The sequence below is a fragment of the Hibiscus syriacus genome, unplaced genomic scaffold (assembly GCF_006381635.1).
Source record: "Hibiscus syriacus cultivar Baekdansim isolate YM2019G1 unplaced genomic scaffold, ASM638163v2 tig00005678_pilon, whole genome shotgun sequence".
Classification (NCBI taxonomy): Eukaryota; Viridiplantae; Streptophyta; class Magnoliopsida; order Malvales; family Malvaceae; genus Hibiscus; species Hibiscus syriacus.
Window position 1 is genome coordinate 527,230 of NW_024062064.1, and position 21,157 is coordinate 548,386.

Below are 21,157 nucleotides of genomic sequence, written 5' to 3' on the forward strand. Positions count from 1 at the left end.
GTAATTTTTGTAATTTTACCCCATAGGGCTATTTTTGGTAATTTTTTTATCCAAATCATCCCGATATTTAACCTTTAAAGAAATTTTTCAAAATTTACGGATCTTGAAATCAATTCATTTATTATTGAATCACTAAACTTATAATATTTCTGATCGATCTTCCAGTTTCTCTTTTTCGAGCCATTTGAGTCTTATACAATGTTTTGTCTTTATTCCAATTTACATCTAAGTCCATTGATAGTTAAATACATCTAATGGACCAATCATTTTCATTCATACATTTACCATCAATCAATGAGTTTCGAAAAGCATACAAAAGATATTATATTATTACCTCAGTTTTCATGCCATATCGATCGACCATTTAAAATCCATTCTGTAACATCCTCAATACTGGGCTAGTGACTAAATTGTAAAACTTCATAATTTGGTGATTAAAGTAAAATAGTTTAATAGTTTAATGACTTATTTGGAAATATTTTATAAAGGATTGTTAGTAATTATGAAATGAATTAAAGGGAAAAATGGTCAATTGACTTGGAAATAAATTTAAAATAGGAAATGATAAGGATATATACATGTGAGAATTGTGGGAGAGGAAAAACAAAGTTTTCTAGATAATTCTCCATCTTTCTTTCTCTCCACCGTGAACCAAGGTAGCAAAGGTGAGTTTTCTGGTTAGCTGAATATTTTTGATTTTAAGAGTGGGTTTTGATCCTTAGGTGATACTTAAGTTTAAGAAAAGCTTAAGTTGTCTTATAATCAAAAGATGAAGAAGTTATAAGAGATTAGAGAGAAGGGGTTTCTAAATGAATTTCTGGAAAAAAGTTGATAAGTTGAATTTGAAACTAAATTTGACTTGTTATCAACTTAATTAAGAGATATGAAGTGATAGAATTGGATTTAGAACATATTGAAAAATTGGTATGATTATTGATTTCTATATTAAGAAAAGAATTTTGAGGTTTAAGATGTGATAAATGAGTATATATTGGTTTAAGCATATGTATGTGAGTTAAGAACATGAAAGGGGAGGAAACATGAAGTATTGAAGCTGAAAAAAGTGAATTTTCGTGTTTAAAATGTGATTTCTGGGCAAAGTGTATCGGTACACATTCATCAGGTACCGATACAATCTTGAAAGAAATCATCGAATGCAATAAGTGTATCGATACATAGGCAGTGTATCAATACCCCCCTTGACATGAAAAACTTCGAATGTAATTTTTGTATCGATATATAGGTAGTGTATCGATACACACGTTATGGGATGTACTGATACACTATAGAGTGTACTGATACTTACCTTAAATAAGAAATGAAAGTAGCATTTCCTTTAGTCTAAGAAATGAAAGATTAGAGTATATCAATTAGAATACTGATATGGATCCATGTATAAATATGTAGATAATGAACGTAATTCCGTTCGAGAATAATCAAAGGATTAAGACCGATTCAAAGCAAACAAGGCTAAGGTGAGTGCATAATATAGGTGATAACTCCGTATCAATTTCTAGTCTTTTAACTTAAGTTATTGCTCGTCTAAACAAAATATGCACTGCATTTTTAGTTGCATTTAGGTTATATTAGCATGTGGTGGATAAGTTTTGCTTAGGCAAGATTTATTTGGCTTGATTGATGCTGCTGAGGAGAAAGGGTTGTTTGAGTTGTGTTTGTGCAGGAATTCTATAGAGGAAGAACATTTCAGTCGTGACAATGAAAAGTTGCAAAGGTCAACGAAATAGAAGAGAACTTGAAGAGAAGATTTATCTCGCCAAGGCAAGATTTATCTAAAGAAGTCTGAAGCAGGTGTGGCGAAACCGCCTATGTCACATGCCAGCTGGATGACCTATTTCACATCCAAGCAAGCCTTGATTGTTCTCACAGTCTCTAGCCGCCTTTCCTTTTTAAGCTTGGGAAATTAATAATGGCTAATTAAGGAAACTCCAAAAGCATGCAAAGCCCTAGGAGATTTTTCCTTATAAATATTCAACTGTAGCCACAAAAAGAGAGGAGGCAAAGAAGAAGAAGAGAGAAGAGCTTTACCTAAGGCGTGAGCAAGCAACTGCAGTGCTTTCCCACCGTCTACCCACCAATCTTCCTTGGTGTCTTTCCATAGCCAGACGATAGCAGAGCGGTGATCTAGCCTCGAGAGAGGGTGATCACCAAGGCAGGCGTGCTAATCAGGATTGTCGCGACAGAGCCCCCGGTTTTGGGAGTCGTTCTTCCTTTGTTCTTAATTCTTATTTTATTTGGGGTTGTATTAAACGGTTAAATCTTGGATGATCTTTGATAACACCATGAATGCTTTACTTGGTGTTAAACTTTTTTTTGCCTAAACAATATTTTTATATTCATGAATGATGAATTATGTTTGCTTATGACTGTTTTGCTCATAGTTTAAATATTTTGCCTTAAGAGCATCGAGAGATCGCCTGGGGTTTTGGTAAAACTTGTCTTGGCATTGTGAGAGCATCGAGAGATTACCTTTTGTCTAGATAGTGATTCTTAGATTTGAGAGAATTAAGATAGATCAACGTGAGAAAAGGAATAAATCCAGGATGATGAAGTTCTAACTTGTCTACCTTAGAGATAAGGAGTGAGTTTCAAGTGACTAAAATGGATAGTTGCTAGAGTAGGTTAAGACAACGTCTATAGTTAACGCCGAGAGGTATTACCATAGCAACCGTCCAAGAATACCTAGTAATCCTGTCGGGCAGTTTAGTAAGGCATAATAATTCATTCAGAACTTAGAATAAATATTGTCAAGACAATATTTTAGCATTAGTTCTTTGTGACACGTCTGAATATGAGAGGTTGTTTGCATTATATTTAAACCAATACTTGTTTTGTTTTGTTTTATCTGTTTGCATATTTTCTTTGTCTCGACTACATTATTCTGAAATCATTGAATCATTCTTCTTAGTTTATTCGTATTAGTTCTTAGTTCGAATACTTAGTAGGATTTAGTTTGTGACATTAGTTCTAGTTTTGGTGAAAATATATTTCTAATCTAATCCCTGTGGAGACGATACTCACTCACTACTATATTACTTGCATCGATTGTGTATACTTGCACATACTTTCTTGCCTTAGCATATACATTTACAAGATATCAAGTTTTTGGTGCCGTTGTCGGGGATTGGCAACTAACGAATTGTTTTTGCCATAACAAGTCCTTTTTGTCACTTTATATTTATGTAGTCTAACGTAGTTTTTATTTTCTTTTATAGGTTTTTATTGCATGACATTGAGATCTGCTGGTAAACCTTTGGAACCATTCGACCCCAAAGTTGAGCAATTATTAAGACAAAGGTTGCGTGCCCAAAGAACCAGAGAACATTTGAATCAAATGCAAAACAACACGGGAGATCTAGGAGACCCAGATGCAACGATTAATCTCCAAGTTACAAGACCAAGAGCGATATGAGATCATTTGAACGCAATTCTCGATGCTCAATCCTGGCATAGTGACACCCGAGATACAAGCCACTCATTTCGACCTTAAACCAGTGATGTTTAATATGCTGAACTCTATCGGCCAATTTAGAGGTACACCCAATGAAGATGCTAGACAACATGTACGTGCTTTCCTTGAAGTATGTGATTCATTTTGACAACAAGGAGTTCATGATGATGTGCTCAAACTGAAGCTTTTTCCTTACTCCTTATGTGATAGAGTAAGAGCTTGGCTCAGCGGAGTTCCTTCCGGATCAATGGAGTCATGAGAAAATTTATACAAAAGTTTCCTACTCCGATAACAGCTTCGGAATGACATCACGAGTTTTCGCCAAAGAGATGATGAATCAATGTATGAATGTTGGGATACGTATAAAATTTTACTTTGCAAATGTATTAACCATGGATTTCACGATTGGACGCAAGTGGTGATGTTTTACAATGGAGTCAACACCCCAACTCGAATGATGCTAGATGCCTCAACGAATGGCACCTTAATAGACAAATCACCCGAGGAAGCTTTTGAAATTCTCGACAGAATATCAAATAATGACTATCAATTTCCAAGTGAAAGATTGGGAACCGATAAAAAAACCCCTGGAGCATATGAATTAGAGAGTAAAGATTTGGTAGCAGCTCAACTTTCTACCATAACCAACATGTTGAAAAATTTGCAACGTCCTAATGAGGTAAGAGAAGTCAAAGCAACCAATATTGTATGCATGTTCTGTCATGGCAACCATCATGAGAGAGAATGTCCTAAAAACCATGAGTCAACTAATTTTGTGGGCAACTACAATCGAAACAATAATAATCCCTATTCTAACACGTATAATCCTGGTTGGAGATAACACCCAAATTTCTCATGGAATAATCAAAGAAGCAACAATTAACCCCAAATTACAGGCCACAACAAAATAATTCCGACCATCAACATTTTCAAAATCAGCATCATCAGCAGCCCTGACAGAACAATAAAGGTATAGCTTCTTCCTCTAACACTCATTCCAATACTAACTCATTGGAATCATCCTTGCAGGAATTCATGGCCTCGACAAAAGATTTCATGGCTTCTACAAAGACCTTGATGCACGAATATTCTGCAATAATTAAAAATCAAGGAAATTTGTTACAAAGCCAAGAAACACTATTGCAAAGCCATAGTTCATCTCTCAGAGCGCTGGAGAATCAAGTGGGACAAATTGCCACGACATTACATTCTCGTCCACACGAAAATCTCCCTAGTGATACTGAAGTCACTAAGCATCATGGGAAGGAGCAATGTAATGTACTAACGCTATGGAGTGGAAAACAAGTCGACCAAGATGACAAGTTTGGGGGGGATCACTTGAACAAGTCTTGCCAAGGAATAACACAACCTGATCAATCTGAGAATACTGAACAAGAGCAAGTGCCTGAAGAAAAGGAAAGAAGTGAAGGCTCGGAAAAACATCAACTAGATAACAAGAAATTTATGGTCACGGCCAGCAATTCCTCAGCACCATCAACAGTAGATGTGAGACCTCCACCACCGTTCCCTCAACGGTTAAAGAAGTATGATGAAGACATCCAGTTCAAGAAATTCGTTGATGTTCTGGATCAGTTGTGTATCAATGTGCCCCTACTTGAAGCCATTGAGAAAATTCCTTCCTATGCCAAGTTTCTAAAAGAAATTATTACAAAGAAAAAGAAGGTAGAGCGTGTCACCACGGCAACAGAAATCTTCTCAGCAGTGAGCAAACTCCCACCAATACCCTGGCAGCTTTGGGATACCATGTTCCATTGGCAATGACTTCATATGATGAGCTCTTATTGATTTGGGATCAAGTGTAAACTTGATACCAAAGTCCATATTCTTGAAACTAGACGGATATCACGCCCATCCTACATCAGTCATCCTACAGCTGGCTAATCGATCTTATGTGCGACCCGAGGGCAGAATTGAAGACGTTGTAGTAAAGGTGGATAAATTTGTATTTCCAGTTGATTTTCTCATCCTGGATTGCGAAGCCGATGAAAACGCACCAATCATTTTGGGACGCCCATTCTTAGCCACCGGCAGAATTTTAACAGATTGTGAAAAGGGAGAATTCACCATGAGAATTGAAGTGAAAAGAGTCACGATCAATGTATTCAACTCTATGAAATACGCGGACGATCCAGAGGAATGCTAATGCATTAATAAGATTGAAGAAAAGGTAATCCTTGGACGAGGTGAATCCCTAAGGCTTGATGAATACAATACTTTATACCACGAACCTACAATCGAGATGCATGAAGTAGAAAACTTTGGCCGAGACGAATTATTTTCAGAAGACGATTCTGACAATTATGGTCCCAACTATAGAAATTTGAGCAAAGAACACCCTGAAAGCGATACCAAGGTAAAATGCGAAGGAAAGACAAAAGGACTAATTGAGATTTCTTCATAGGTCAGATATAAAATTTGAACCTTTAGATTATGATGAAGTTAAGTCTCAAGATTCATCTTCACAACATGCACCGAAATTGGAACTTAAAACTTTGTCATCACACTTGAAATATGCTTATCTAGGAGTTGATGAAACCTTACCAGTGATTATTTCAGCCAACCTAACCTCCGAAAAGGAGAATAGTTTGTTGAATGTTTTATCACAGCACATGAAAGCTATAGGTTGGACGATGGCAGATTTGAAGGGAATCAGTATGACCATATGCATGCAAAAAATCAATCTCGATGATAGCCATAATACCTTGGTAGAACCCCAAAGATGGCTCAACCTGATAATAAAGAAGGTAGTCGTGAAGGAAATAATAAAATGGTTGGATGCGGGAGTAATTTATCCTATATCCGATAGTTCATGGGTTAGCCCAGTACAATGCATACCAAAGAAAGGTGGTGTGACCGTGGTCAAAAGCGAGCATGTAACACCCCAATTTAGGGGCTAAATTTTAGAATTATAAATTGATGATTTTAATTGGTATTTTGGAAGAAAATTAAGGATTAAATTGAAAGTTTTTAAAACTTGTAGCCTATTTTAGAGTTGAAGGAAATTCAAGGACCAAGCCCTGAATTTACCCTTGAATTGTCAGCAAACTCATGTTAAATACGTGAGTTTTCTGTTTCAAAACAGAAAAACAATTCTCAAATTTCCTTCCTCCATCACCCAACTTCCAAACCCGATCTCGACGCCGTCCGACCTCCGATCGTCGATTTAAAACCACCATCGTGTTCGTCATCGAGCGATGAACAAACCCCTTAAATTAATTAAAGTGAAGCGCTGCCATACGCCAGGAATATCAAGTCAAAGTCTCGACGTTATTTTTAGCACCATCGCCGAGAAAATCTTAAATTCATCGCCGATCGTTGCTCCCTTTTCGACACCTCCCTCACCATCGTGTTCCTTGTGCCGTTTCGAGTCCGCTGGTGTCATCCTTGGTCTCTGTAGACGGCGGCGCGTGAAGAGGTGAGACTGTCAAAGTTTCTGATTTGTTGAAATCGAGCTCTCCGCCGTTAAAAAATGTGAACCAAGCTTTGTAAGTGTCTTAAAATGCCATAAAATAATTTTTAGAAATTTTTGTGTGATTTTTAGGACTCCGGAAGCCGCTGTACGCGCCCCCACGCGCCACCCCTGAGAGTGGGCTTCGTCTGGCATCTTGGTGAACCGGTTGAGCCGACTGAGCCGACCGAGCCGATCGATCAAGCCGACCGACAGAGCCGCTTAGACTGGATCGCCTGGACCGGACCAAACAGCCTGGCGTTGACCACTATTGACCAAAACTTTGACTGGCTTTAACCGGGCATTAAACGACCTTTGACTTTGACCGAGTATACCTATCCTGACATTTTTCGACGTTCCAAATCCGATTCCGCTATCCGTTTTTTGAAACTCGAACCCGAATACCTCAAAATTACCGGTAAACCCTTTGACTTTGATTTTGACCGAAAATTCCAAATTTTTGAAAAGTCATATTTTATGCTTTCGACGTCCTGAATCCGAATCCGAAGTCCGTTTCGCCAAATTCGAACCCGGTAAGCTGTTTTCACTGATTTATCACCCGATTCGATCCGTTTATCGTAATTAAGCTCCGTTTTTGATATAATTTATATTGATATGTATATGAGGAATTATTGGAAGTTGAATTGAAAATCAAAGGCGTTCGAATGGAATTTTTATGGTCGATCAATATTGCACAGAAATTGAGGTAATACTTTACTACCTCTTTATGCTTTATGGAACATGTTGATATTGGTAAATGCATGAATAAGATAATATTGATCACTTTTGTGGAGTTGATTAATTTATACACTCGATATGAATATGGTAGAAATTCGATAACTGAATTCGGATCGAATGATTAATATAAGAGATTGAGGGAATGTTAGAATTAAATTACAAGTTGTGTGATTTATGATAAAGAAATCAGCCATGGATTTGTAACTTATATTTTTAAAGGTTAAATGTTAAAGGTACTTGGATGGGAAATTATGATAATACTCCGGTAGGGTAAAATTACAAAAATACCCTTATGTTTGAGGATAACAAGGATTGTCCCTGGAAGTTGGTTAATAACTCTGAAAAGACATATTGATCCGATATAATTATAGATGTGTATAAGAAATGCTAGTTTTGCTTAGAAAATTTGGATAATTGGTTTTTAACCCTAAAAGGGTTTGTATAAGATACTATAAGTCTGTTAAGGAATCATTTCGAGATCAAAGAATGTTCGAGAAAGCAATTAACCATTGGATCTCTAAAGTATAATTAACCAAGTTGACTCTGAATGAGAAAGTAACATGAGAATTTGTGTTAAACCGATAAATTACTGGTTTAATTGTTGAGATCCTATTTTTGTATGGAAAATTCTGATAATCCATTAGTAACATCTGAGAAGGCACTTAACTTGAAAATCTCCGACTTGAGTAAGTACGTGAAGAATAATAATTTATCGAGGGTGATATTTTGTCAGAATAGTTTAAAAGGACTGACATAAAGGATAAGTTTGAATGAAATAATAAGACCGAAAGAAAGGAAATGATCGAAATATTCTAGAATTATAAAATGACCAAAATACCCCTATAATGGAAATGACTCAAGAATGTCACCAAGCTCAGGAATGAATGGATATACTCAAGCTTTGAAATGAATAGAAAAACGTTGAACACCAAAATAACCAAAATGCCCTTATAACCTAGAATAAGTAAATGTCTTTGATTAATTAAGAAATCCAAATAAACATCGATGTTGTGCTACTAGTAAAAGTTGTGGAACACAGCTTAAGTGATCAACCAACGTTAGTGCTATATCATTACCTGAATGATATAAGTACCACTTGAATGTTTGTTCATCTTCTCAAATTTGGATCAATGATAATTCTGGAAGTACTTGGCTCAGCTCAACTCTAGAGTGCATACAATACTAATAAGTGGGTATTCATGAGTTAAATCAACCACGAATACCATAATGACTTTATTATATGAATAAATTGAACTGAATTGAAGTACAACGTGTATTTGAAATTTAGAAACGTCTGAATTTTTCTGGAAAACTTTAAAGTAATCGGGATAGACTTGCTTACTAAACGAACTAAGTAATATCAATGGCTGAGGATTGAATAGGTGATTGGATGAGTTTGGAAACACTGTTGAACTTACATGATGAATTGTCCTTATGGGTTATGAGCCATGGATCAAGTACGTCCGTATTTCCTGATATTGTTGAAACGTGGAAATGAAATAAAGACCGTTAGAAGATTTATTCAGTGATGATTATGGGGATGATCTATGGATCTACATTATGGTACTAAAGAGTGAATACATTGGAAGGATAATGAATTGACTTGTTGACATGCATCAGTTTGGGAATTGTGTAATTTGATAATATGATCGATATTCATATATTGTAAATGACTTGAACCTTCGATTCTATATTTTCATCAAAAATCACTTCGGTCATGTTGGAAAACGCATGTAACGCAGAAGGAAAAGATTCTGAATCCCTCATTTGACAATTTAGCTGAAATTCTATGAATTCAAAGTATATTCCTGAATACCCCTGATTGTTTGGGTAATGGAATTACTCGCAGTAAATCTGAATTTAGAATTATTATGTATAAAGGATTCCTGAACGTTTTCCTGATGCACATGGAAACTTAGTGGAATTCTAAAGTATTAATCTGAAATGTCTGATTAAATTGATTAGAAATCAATTCTCTTCAATGAGATCTTATTCCTGGAATCCGAACAAATTGCACAAGTTCATGTTATCCATACTGATGACTACAAAATGCCTCTGAAAAATACATGGATCATCTAGTGTGTTCCCTAAGTACTATTTAATTATTTTATCTATTTTGAAATATGGTACATTGAAATATGATTTACTTTATTGATACACCGAATTACCGGTGATGGTTTATGGACTATGACTAATATATGATTATTGGTTTTCATTGATATATGATAACGATGATTACGAATTTATGGAAATTATGCAAACTTCATAAATTGTATTTTGAAATATTGATTTTGGATGGATTGAATTACAGAGTATAGCTCTGATCAAGCTGGTAAACCTTACGGACCTAATGTGACTCTTGGGCAGGCTCACGGACCCAAGATGCTCCATTAGGTTGCTTCCTTTGCTGTGTGCTTAGGGTAAGCCCTATGGACTTAAGGATACATGCCCCAAAGCTATCTTTAGGTTGGCTTCCTTTTTGCCGTGTTCTTAAGGTAAGCCCTATGGACGCAGTTCTGGGAACTGCGGATGGTGTACAAGAGAATGGTTTAAACTATGAGTTTTAAAGGTTAAACTTCATTATGATTTTATAGATTTACTGAACTGTCATTTGATAAATGTACCTATTATGATTTTATTGTACTCTTGGAACACACTAGACATCCTATTCGATCTTCTGAAAATGTTAAACTATGAATGCTTCTTATGAACTGAGATTCATGGCTTCTACCGATGAACTACTAATGGAACCCCAGATTATTCAGCAATTGGTATACGTTTGATTTAAGAAGGAAATTATGGCTTCCCATTTAACTGCATGTCATGTAGCATCATCTGGTAGTTCTGTATTACTGAGCTTTCCGAAGCTCACTCTATTACTCACCATTTGCAGGTTAAAAGAATTGTACGAGTACAACTATCAACATCAGTAAGGGAGTTCTTCCGGCTTTGCTTGCAGAGTATGGTACATGTGATTAGGGGGCATGTAATTGTATTTTGATTTATATCTGAATTTGAAAAACCTATCTTATTTCTGAATAATAATAAATCATTTTATGTTTTATATGTTTTAAGAAAAATTTTAAATTTTCCACCATTTTTACAGTGGGTCGCTCCGGTGGCCCTAATGTGACACTCCAGATCGGATCGGGCTATCCGCATCGGTCTGAGGGGGTTACATTTAGTGGTATCAGAGCTATGGTTTGAGTCAAAAATTTTCAAGATAGACCGGCCGGTTGAATTTCAAAAGATGCCTGATCAGTACATGCCCCTAGACTACAATTGTACTTCTCTGAGCCGGAACTCTAAGGTTGAGTCTCTATCTGTAACGAGCGAACCAAATTTTTTATCCGTTAAGGTTATACTTGTACAAAAAGGAATACCAGTAACATCTGTCTAAACGCTGTAACTATCTCATGAGCCATGTAAGAGTTATTCATCTGAGGAATTCTGACTCGACTCCATAAATGAAATTGGGATATGCTGCTGCTCTATGAGCCTATTCACATAACCAAGGCTGAATTGATTTCACAAGGATAAAGTTGTTTTGATTATTTATTTGGTCTGAGAGAGAATTTTGATGAGAATGTTTACTCAGCTGGTTAAGGATTAGTGGAGAATCCGTACTTTTGTAAAAGCTAATTGAAGATATGAAAGAAATGATATAAGTTTCATTTTTTCAATTATGTGACATGAATGAATTTCGAGGACGAAATTCTTTTAAAGAGGGGAGAATTGTAACACCCCAATTTAGGGGCTAAATTTTAGAATTATAAATTGATGATTTTAATTGGTATTTTGGAAGAAAATTGAGGATTAAATTGAAAGTTTTTAAAACTTGTAGCCTATTTTAGAGTTAAAGAAAATTCAGGGACCAAACCCTGAATTTACCCTTGAATTGTCGGCAAACTCATGTTAAATACGTGAGTTTTCTGTTTCAAAACAGAAAAACAATTCTCAAATTTCCTTCCTTCATCGCCCAACTTCCAAACCCGATCCCGACACCGTCAGACCTCCGATCGTCGATTTAAAACCACCATCGTGTTCGTCATCGAGCGATGAACAAACCCCTTAAATTAATTGAAGTGAAGCGCTGCCATACGTCGAGAATTTTAAGTCAAAGTCTCGACATTTTTTTTAGCACCATCGCCGAGGAAATCTTAAATTCATCACCGATCGTTGCTCCCTTTTCGACACCTCCCACATCATCGTGTTCCTTGTGCCGTTTCGAGTCCGCCGGTGTCATCCTTGGTCTCTATAGACGGTGGCGCGTGAGGAGGTGAGACGGTCAAAGTTTCTGATTTATTGAAAACGAGCTCTCCGCCGTTCAAAAATGTGAACCAAGCTTTGTAAGTGTCTTAAAATGCCATAAAATAATTTTTAGAAAATTTTGTGTGATTTTTAGGACTCCAGAAGCCACTGTACGCGCCCCCACGCGCCACCCCTCAGAGTGGGCTTCGTCTGGTAGCTTGGTGAACCAGTTGAGCCAACTGAGCCGACCGACTGAGCCGACCGAGTCGACCGATCCGACCGACCGAGCCGCTTAGACTGGACCGCCTGGACCAGACTGTTGACCGGCGTTGACCATTGTTGGCCAAAACTTTGACTGGCTTTGACTGGGCATTAAACGATCTTTGACTTTGACCGAGTATACCTATCCTTACATTTTTCGACGTTCCAAATCCGATTCCGCTGTCCGTTTTTCAAAATTCGAACCCAAAGACCTCGAAATTGCCAGTCAAACCCTTTGACTATTATTTTAATAAAAAATTCCAAATTTCTGAAAAGTCATATTTTATGCTTTCGACGTCCTGAATCCGAATCCGAAGTCCGTTTCGCCAAATTCGAACCCGATAAGCTGTTTTTCACTGATTTATCACCCGATTCGATCTGTTTATCATAATTAAGCTCCATTTTTGATATAATTTATGTTGATATGTATCTGAGGAATTATTGGAAGTTGAATTGAAGATCAAAGGCGTTCGAATGGAATTTTTATGGTCAATCAATATTGTACGGAAATCGAGGTAATACTTTACTACCTCTTTATGCTTTATGGAACATGTTGATATTGGTAAATGCATGAATAAGATAATATTGATCACTTTTGTGGAGTTGATTAATTTATACACTCGATATGAATATGGTAGAAATTCGATAACTGAATTCGGATCGAATGATTAATATAAGAGATTGAGGGAATGCTAGAATTAAATTACAAGTTGTGTGATTTATGATAAAGAAATCAACCATGGATTTGTAACTTATATTTTTAAAGGTTAAATGTTAAAGGTACTTGGATGGGAAATTATGAGAATACTCCGGTAGGGTAAAATTATGAAAATACCCTTATGTTTGAGGATAACAAGGATTGTCCCTGGAAGTTGGTTAATAACTCTGAAAAGACATATTGATCCGATATAATTACAGATGTGCATAAGAAATGCTAGTTTTACTTAGAAAATTTGGATAATTGGTTTTTAACTCTAAAAGGGTTTGTATAAGATACTATAAGTCTATTAAGGAATCATTTCGAGATCAAAGAATGTTCGGGAAAGCAATTAACCATTGGATCTCTAATGTATAATTATTTTCGTTAAGAGTTAATATCGAAATTATCTGATTAAGAAATTACGAAAATGCCCTTGAGAGGTAAAAATAGTCCAAGTTGACTCTGAATGAGGAAGTAACATGAGAATTTGTGTTAAACCGATAAATTACTGATTTAATTGTTGAGATCCTATTTTTGTATGGAAAATTCTGATAATCCATTAGTAACATCTGAGAAGGCACTTAACTTGGAAATCTCTGACTTGAGTAAGTACATGAAGAATAATAATTTATCGAGGGTGATATTTTGTCAGAATAGTTTAAAGGGACTGACAAAGTTTGAATTAAATAATAAGTCCGAACGGAAGGAAATGATTAAAAAATTCTAGAATTGTAAAATGACCAAAATACCCCTGGAATGGAAATGACTCAAGAATGTCACCAAGTTCAGGAATGAATGGATATACTCAAGCTTTGAAATGAATAGAAAAACGTTGAGAACCAAAATAACCAAAATGCCCTTATGACCTAAAATAAGTAAATGTCTTGGATTAATTAAGAAATCCAAATAAACATGGATGTTGTGCTACTAGTAAAAGTTGTGGAACACAGCTTAAGTGATCAACCAATGTTAGTGCTATATCATTACCTCAATGATATAAGTACCACTTGAATGTTTGTTCATCTTCTCAAATTTGGATCAATGATAATTCTGGAAGTACTTGGCTCAGCTCAACTCTAGAATGCATACAGTACTAATAAGTGGGTATTCGTGAGTCAAATCAACCACGAATACCAGAATGACTTTATTTTATGAATAAATTGAACTGAGTTGAAGTATAACGTGTATTTGAAATTCAGAAACGTCTGAATTTTTCTGGAAAACTTTAAAGTAATCGGGATAGACTTGCTTACTAAACGAACAAAGTAATATCAATGTTTGAGGATGAAATAGGTGATTGGATGAGTTTGGAAATACTGTTGAACTTACATGATGAATTGTCCTTATGGGTTATGAGCCATGGATCAAGTACGTCCGTATTTCCTGATATTGTTGAAACGTGGAAATGAAATAAAGACAGTTGGAAGATTTATTCAGTGATGATTATGGGGATGATCTATGGATCTGCATTATGGTACTAAAGAGTGAATATATTGGAAAGATAATGAATTGACTTGTTGACATGCATCAGTTTGGGAGTTGTGTAATTTGATAATATGATCGATAGTCACATATTGTAAATGACTTCAACCTTCAATTCTATATTTTCATCTAAAATCACTTTAGTCATGTTGGAAAACGCAAGTAACGCAGAAGGAAAAGATTCTGAATACCTCATTTGGTTCAATTGGGCTGAAATTCTATGAATTCAAAGTATATTCCTGAATACCCCTGATTGTTTGGGTAATGGAATTACTCGCAGTAAATCTGAATTTAGAATTATTATGTATAAAGGATTCCTGAACGTTTTCCTGATGCACATGGAAACTTAGTGGAATTCTAAAGTATCAATCTGAAATGTCTGATTAGATCGGTTAGAAATCAATTCTCTTAAATGAGATCTTATTCCTGGAATCCGAACAAATTGAACAAGTTCATGTTATCCATACTGATGACTACAAAATGCCTCTGAAAAATACATGGATCATCTAGTGTGTTCCCTACGTACTATTTAATTATTTTTATCTATTTTGAAATATGGTACATTAAAATCTATGATTTACTGTTTATTGATATACCGAATTACCGATGATGGTTTATGGACTATGACTAATATATGATTATTGGTTTTCATTGATATATGATAACGATGATTACAGATTTATGGAAATTATGCATACTGCATAAATTGTATTTTGAAATATTGATTTTGGATGGATTGAATTACAGAGTATAGCTCTGATCAAGCTGGTAAACCTTACGGACCTAATGTGACTCTTGGGTAGGCTTACGGGCCCAAGATGCTCCATTAGGTTGCCTTCCTTTGCTGTGTGCTTAGGGTAAGCCCTATGGACTTAAGGATACATGCCCCAAAGCCTATCCTTAGGTTGGCTTCCTTTTTGCCGTGTGCTTAAGGTAAGCCCTATGGACTTAGTTCTAGGAACTGCGGATGGTGTATAAGAGAATTTGTTTAAACTATGAGTTTCAAATGTTAAACTTCATTATGATTTTATGAGATTTACTGAACTGTCATTTGATAAATGTACCTATTATGATTTTATTGTACTCTTGGAACACACTAGACATCCTATTCGATCTCCTGAAAATGTTAAACTATGAATGCTTCTTATGAACTGAGATTCATGTCTTCTACTCGATGAACTACTAATGGAACCCCAGATTATTCTGCAATTGGTATACGTTTGATTCAAAAAGGAAATTATGGCTTCTCATTTATCTGCATGTCATGTAGCATCATCTGGTAGTTCTGTATTACTGAGCTTTCCGAAGCTCACTCTATTACTCACCATTGCAGGTTAAAAGAATTGTACGAGTACAACTATCAACATCAGTAAGGGAGTTCTTCCGGTGTTGCTTGCAGAGTATGGTACATGTGATTAGGGGGCATGTAATTGTATTTTGATTTATATCTGAATTTGAAAACCCTATCTTATTTCTGAATAATAATAAATCATTTTATGTTTTATATGTTTTAAGAATAGTTTTAAATTTTCCACCATTTTTACAGTGGGTCGCTCCGGTGGCCCTAATATGATACTCCAGATCTGATCGGGCTATCTGCATCGGTCTGAGGGGGTTACATTTAGTGGTATCAGAGCTATGGTTTGAGTTAAAAAAAATTTAAGATAGACCGGCCGGTTGAATTTCAAAAGATGCCTGATCACTACATTTCCCTAGACTACAATTGTACTTCTCTAAGCCAGAACTCTAAGGTTGAGTCTCTATCTGTAACGAGCGAACTGAAATTTTTATCCGTTAAGGCTATACTTGTACAAAAAGGAATACCAGTAACATCTGTCTAAACGCTGTAACTATCTCATGAGCCATGTAAGAGTTATTCATCTGAGGAATTCTGACTCGACTCCATAAATGAAATTGGGATATGCTGCTGCTCTATGAGCCTATGAGCCTATTCACATTACCAAGGCTGAATTGATTTCACAAGGATAAAGTTGTTTTGATTATTTATTTGGACTGAGAGAGAATTCTGATGAGAATGTATACTCAGTTGGTTAAGGATTAGTGGAGAATCCGCACTTTTGTAAAAGCTACTTAAAGATATGAAAGAAATGATATAAGTTTCATTTTTTCAATTATGTGACATGAATGAATTTCGAGGACGAAATTCTTTTAAGGAGGGGAGAATTGTAACACCTCAATTTAGGGGCTAAATTTTAGAATTATAAATTGATGATTTTAATTGGTATTTTGGAAGAAAATTGAGGATTAAATTGAAAGTTTTTAAAACTTGTAACCTATTTTAGAGTTGAAGAAAATTCAGGGACCAAGCCCTGAATTTACCCTTGAATTGTCGACAAACTCATGTTAAATACATGAGTTTTCTGTTTCAAAACAGAAAAACAATTCTCAAATTTCCTTCCTCCATCGCCCAACTTCCAAACCCGATCCCGACACCGTCCGACCTCCGATCGTCGATTTAAAACCACCATCGTGTTCGTCGTCGAACGATGAACAAACCCCTTAAATTAATTGAAGTGAAGCGTTACCATACGCCGGGAATTTCAAGGCAAAGTCTCTTTTTTTTTTTAGCACCATCGCCGAGGAAATCTTAAATTCATCGCCGATCGTTGCTCCCTTTTCGACACCTCCCGTACCATCGTGTTCCTTGTGCCGTTTCGAGTCCGCCAGTGTCATCCTTGGTCTCTGTAGACGGTGGCGCGTGAGGAGGTGAGACGGTCAAAGTTTTTGATTTGTTGAAATCGAGTTCTCCGCCATTCAAATATGTGAACCAATCTTTGTAAGTGTCTTAAAATGCCATAAAATAATTTTTAGAAATTTTTGTGTGATTTTTAGGACTCCAGAAGCCACTATACGCGCCCCCACGCGCCACCCTTCAGAGTGGGCTTCGTCTGGCAGCTTGGTGAACCAGTTGAGCCGACCGAGCCGACCGACTGAGCCGACCGAGCCGACCGACTGAGCCGACCGAGCCGATCGATCGAGCCGACCGAGCCGATCGATCGAGACGACCGAGCCGACCGACCGAGCCACTTAGACTGGACCGGACCGAATCACCTGGACTAGACCGTTGACCGACGTTGACCATTATTGACCAAAACTTTGACTGGCTTTGACCGGGCATTAAACGACCTTCGACTTTGACCGAGTATACCTATCCTTACATTTTTCGACGTTCTAAATCCGATTCCGCTGTATGTTTTTCGAAATTCGAACCTGAAGACCTCGATTGCCAGACAAAACCTTTGACTTTGATTTTAATCGAAAATTCCAAATTTCTGAAAAGTCATATTTTATGCTTTCGACGTCTTGAATACGAATATGAAATCCGTTTCGCCAAATTCGAACCCGGTAAGCTGTTTTTCACTGATTTATCACCCGATTCGATCCGTTTATCGTAATTAAGCTCCATTTTTTATATAATTTGGTGTTGATATGTATCTGAGGAATTATTGGAAGTTGAATTGAAGATCAAAGGCGTTCGAATGTAATTTTTATACGAAAATCGAGGTAATACTTTACTACCTCTTTATGCTTTATGGAACATGTTGATATTGGTAAATGCATGAATACGATAATATTGATCACTTTTGTGGAGTTGATTAATTTATACACTCGATATGAATGTGGTAGAAATTCGATAACTGAATTCGGAGCGAATGATTAATATAAGAGATTGAGGGAATGCTAGAATTAAATTACAAGTTGTGTGATTTATGATAAAGAAATCAGCCATGGATTTATAACTTATATTTTTAAAGGTTAAATGTTAAAGGTACTTGGATGGGAAATTATGAGAATACTCCGATAGGGTAAAATTATGAAAATACCCTTATGTTTGAGGATAATAAGGATTATCCCTGGAAGTTGGTTAATAACTCTGAAAAGATATATTGATCCGATATAATTACAGATGTGCATAAGAAATGCTAGTTTTGCTTAGAAAATTTGGATAATTGGTTTTTAAACCTAAAAGGGTTTGTATAAGATACTATAATTATGTTAAGGAATCATTTCGAGATCAAAGAATGTTCGGGAAAGCAATTAACCATTGGATCTCTAAAGTATAATTATTTTCGTTAAGAGTTAATACCGAAATTATCTGATTAAGAAATTACGAAAATGCCCTTGAGAGGTAAAAATAGTCCAAGTTGACTCTAATGAGAAAGTAACATGAGAATTTGTGTTAAACTGATAAATTACTGATTTAATTGTTGAGATCCTATTTTTGTATGGAAAATTCTGATAATCCGTTAGTAACATCTAAGAAGGCACTTAACTTGGAAATCTCCGACTTGAGTAAGTACATGAAGAATAATAATTTATCGAGGGTGATATTTTGTCAGAATAGTTTAAAGGGACTGACATAAAGGATAAGTTTGAATTAAATAATAAGACCGAACGGAAGAAAATGATTGAAATATTCTAGAATTGTAAAATAACCAAAATACCCCTGGAATGGAAATGACTCAAGAATGTCACCAAGTTTAGGAATGAATGGATATACTCAAGATTTGAAATGAATAAAAAAATGTTGAGCACCAAAATAACCAAAATGCCCTTATGACCTAGAATAAGTAAATGTCTTGGATTAATTAAGAAATCCAAATAAACATGGATATTGTGCTACTAGTAAAAGTTGTGGAACACAGCTTAAGTGATCAACCAACGTTAGTGCTATATCATTACCTGAATGATATAAGTACCACTTGAATGTTTGTTCATCTTCTCAAATTAGGATCAATGATAATTCTGGAAGTACTTGGCTCAGCTCAACTCTAGAGTGCATACAGTACTAATAAGTGGTAATCGTGAGTCATATTAACCACGAATACCAGAATAACTTTATTATATGAATAAATTGAACTGAATTGAAGTACAACGTGTATTTGAAATTCAGAAACGTCTGAATTATTCTGGAAAACTTTAAAGTAATCGGGATAGACTTGCTTACTAAACGAACTAAGTAATATCAATGACTGAGGATTAAATAGGTGATTGGATGAGTTTGGAAATACTGTTGAACTTACATGATGAATTGTCCTTATGGGTTATGAGCCATGGATCAAGTACGTCCGTATTTCCTAATATTGTTGAAACGTGGAAATTAAATAAAGACCGTTGGAAGATTTATTCAGTGATGATTATGGGGATGATCTATGGATCTGCATTATGGTACTAAATAGTGAATATATTAGAAGGATAATGAATTGACTTGTTGACATGCATCAGTTTGGGAGTTGTGTAATTTGATAATATGATCGATAGTCATATATTGTAAATGACTTGAACCTTCGATTCTATATTTTCATCTAAAATCACTTCGGTCATGTTGGAAAACGCAAGTAACGCAGAAGGAAAAGATTCTGAATACCTCATTTGGTTCAATTGGGCTGAAATTCTATAAATTCAAAGTATATTCCTGAATACCCCTGATTGTTTGGGTAATAGAATTACTCGCAGTAAATCTGAATTTAGAATTATTATGTATAAAGGATTCCAGAACGTTTTCCTGATGCACATGGAAACTTAGTGGAATTCTAAAGTATCAATCTGAAATGTCTGATTACATCGGTTAGAAATCAATTCTCTTCAATGAGATCTTATTCCTGGAATCCGAACAAATTGCACAAGTTCATGTTATCCATACTGATGACTACAAAATGCCTCTGAAAAATACATGGATCATCTAGTGTGTTCCCTAAGTACTATTTAATTGTTTTTATCTATTTTGAAATATGGTATATTGAAATCTATGATTTACTGTTTATTGATACACCGAATTACCGGTGATGGTTTATGGACTATGACTAATATATGATTATTGGTTTTCATTGACATATGATAACGATAATTACAGATTTATGGAAATTATGCATACTACATAAATTATATTTTGAAATATTGATTTTGGATGGATTGAATTACAGAGTATAGCTCTGATCAAGCTGGTAAACCTTACGGACCTAATGTGACTCTTGGGTAGGCTCACGGGCCCAAGATGCTCCATTAGGTTGGCTTCCTTTGCTGTGTGATTAGGGTAAGCCCTATGGACTTATGGACTTAAGGATACATGCCCCAAAGCCTATCCTTAGGTTGACTTCGTTTTTGCTGTGTGCTTAAGGTAAGCCCTATGGACTCAGTTCTGGGAACTGCGGATGGTGTACAAGAGAATGGTTTAAACTATGAGTTTCAAAGGTTAAACTTCATTATGATTTTATGAGATTTACTGAACTGTCATTTGATAAATGTACCTATTATGATTTTATTGTACTCTTGGAACACACTAGACATCCTATTCGATCTCCTAAAAATGTTAAATTATGAATGCTTCTTATGAACTGAGATTCATGTCTTCTACTTGATGAACTACTAATGGAACCCCATATTATTCTGCAATTGGTATACGTTTGATTCAATAAGGAAATTATGGCTTCCCATTTATCTGCATATCATGTAGCATCATCTGGTAGTTCTGTATTACTGAGCTTTCCGAAGCTCACTCTATTACTCACCATTTGCAGGTTAAAAGAATTGTACGAATACAGCTATCAACATCAGTAAGGGAGTTCTTCCGGCGTTGCTTGCAGAGTATGGTACATGTGATTAGGGGACATGTAATTGTATTTTGATTTATATCTGAATTTGAAAAACCTATCTTATTTCTGAATAATAATAAATCATTTTATGTTTTATATGCTTTAAGAAAAGTTTTAAATTTTCCACAATTTTTACAGTGGGTCGCTTCGGTGGCCCTAATGTGACACTCCAG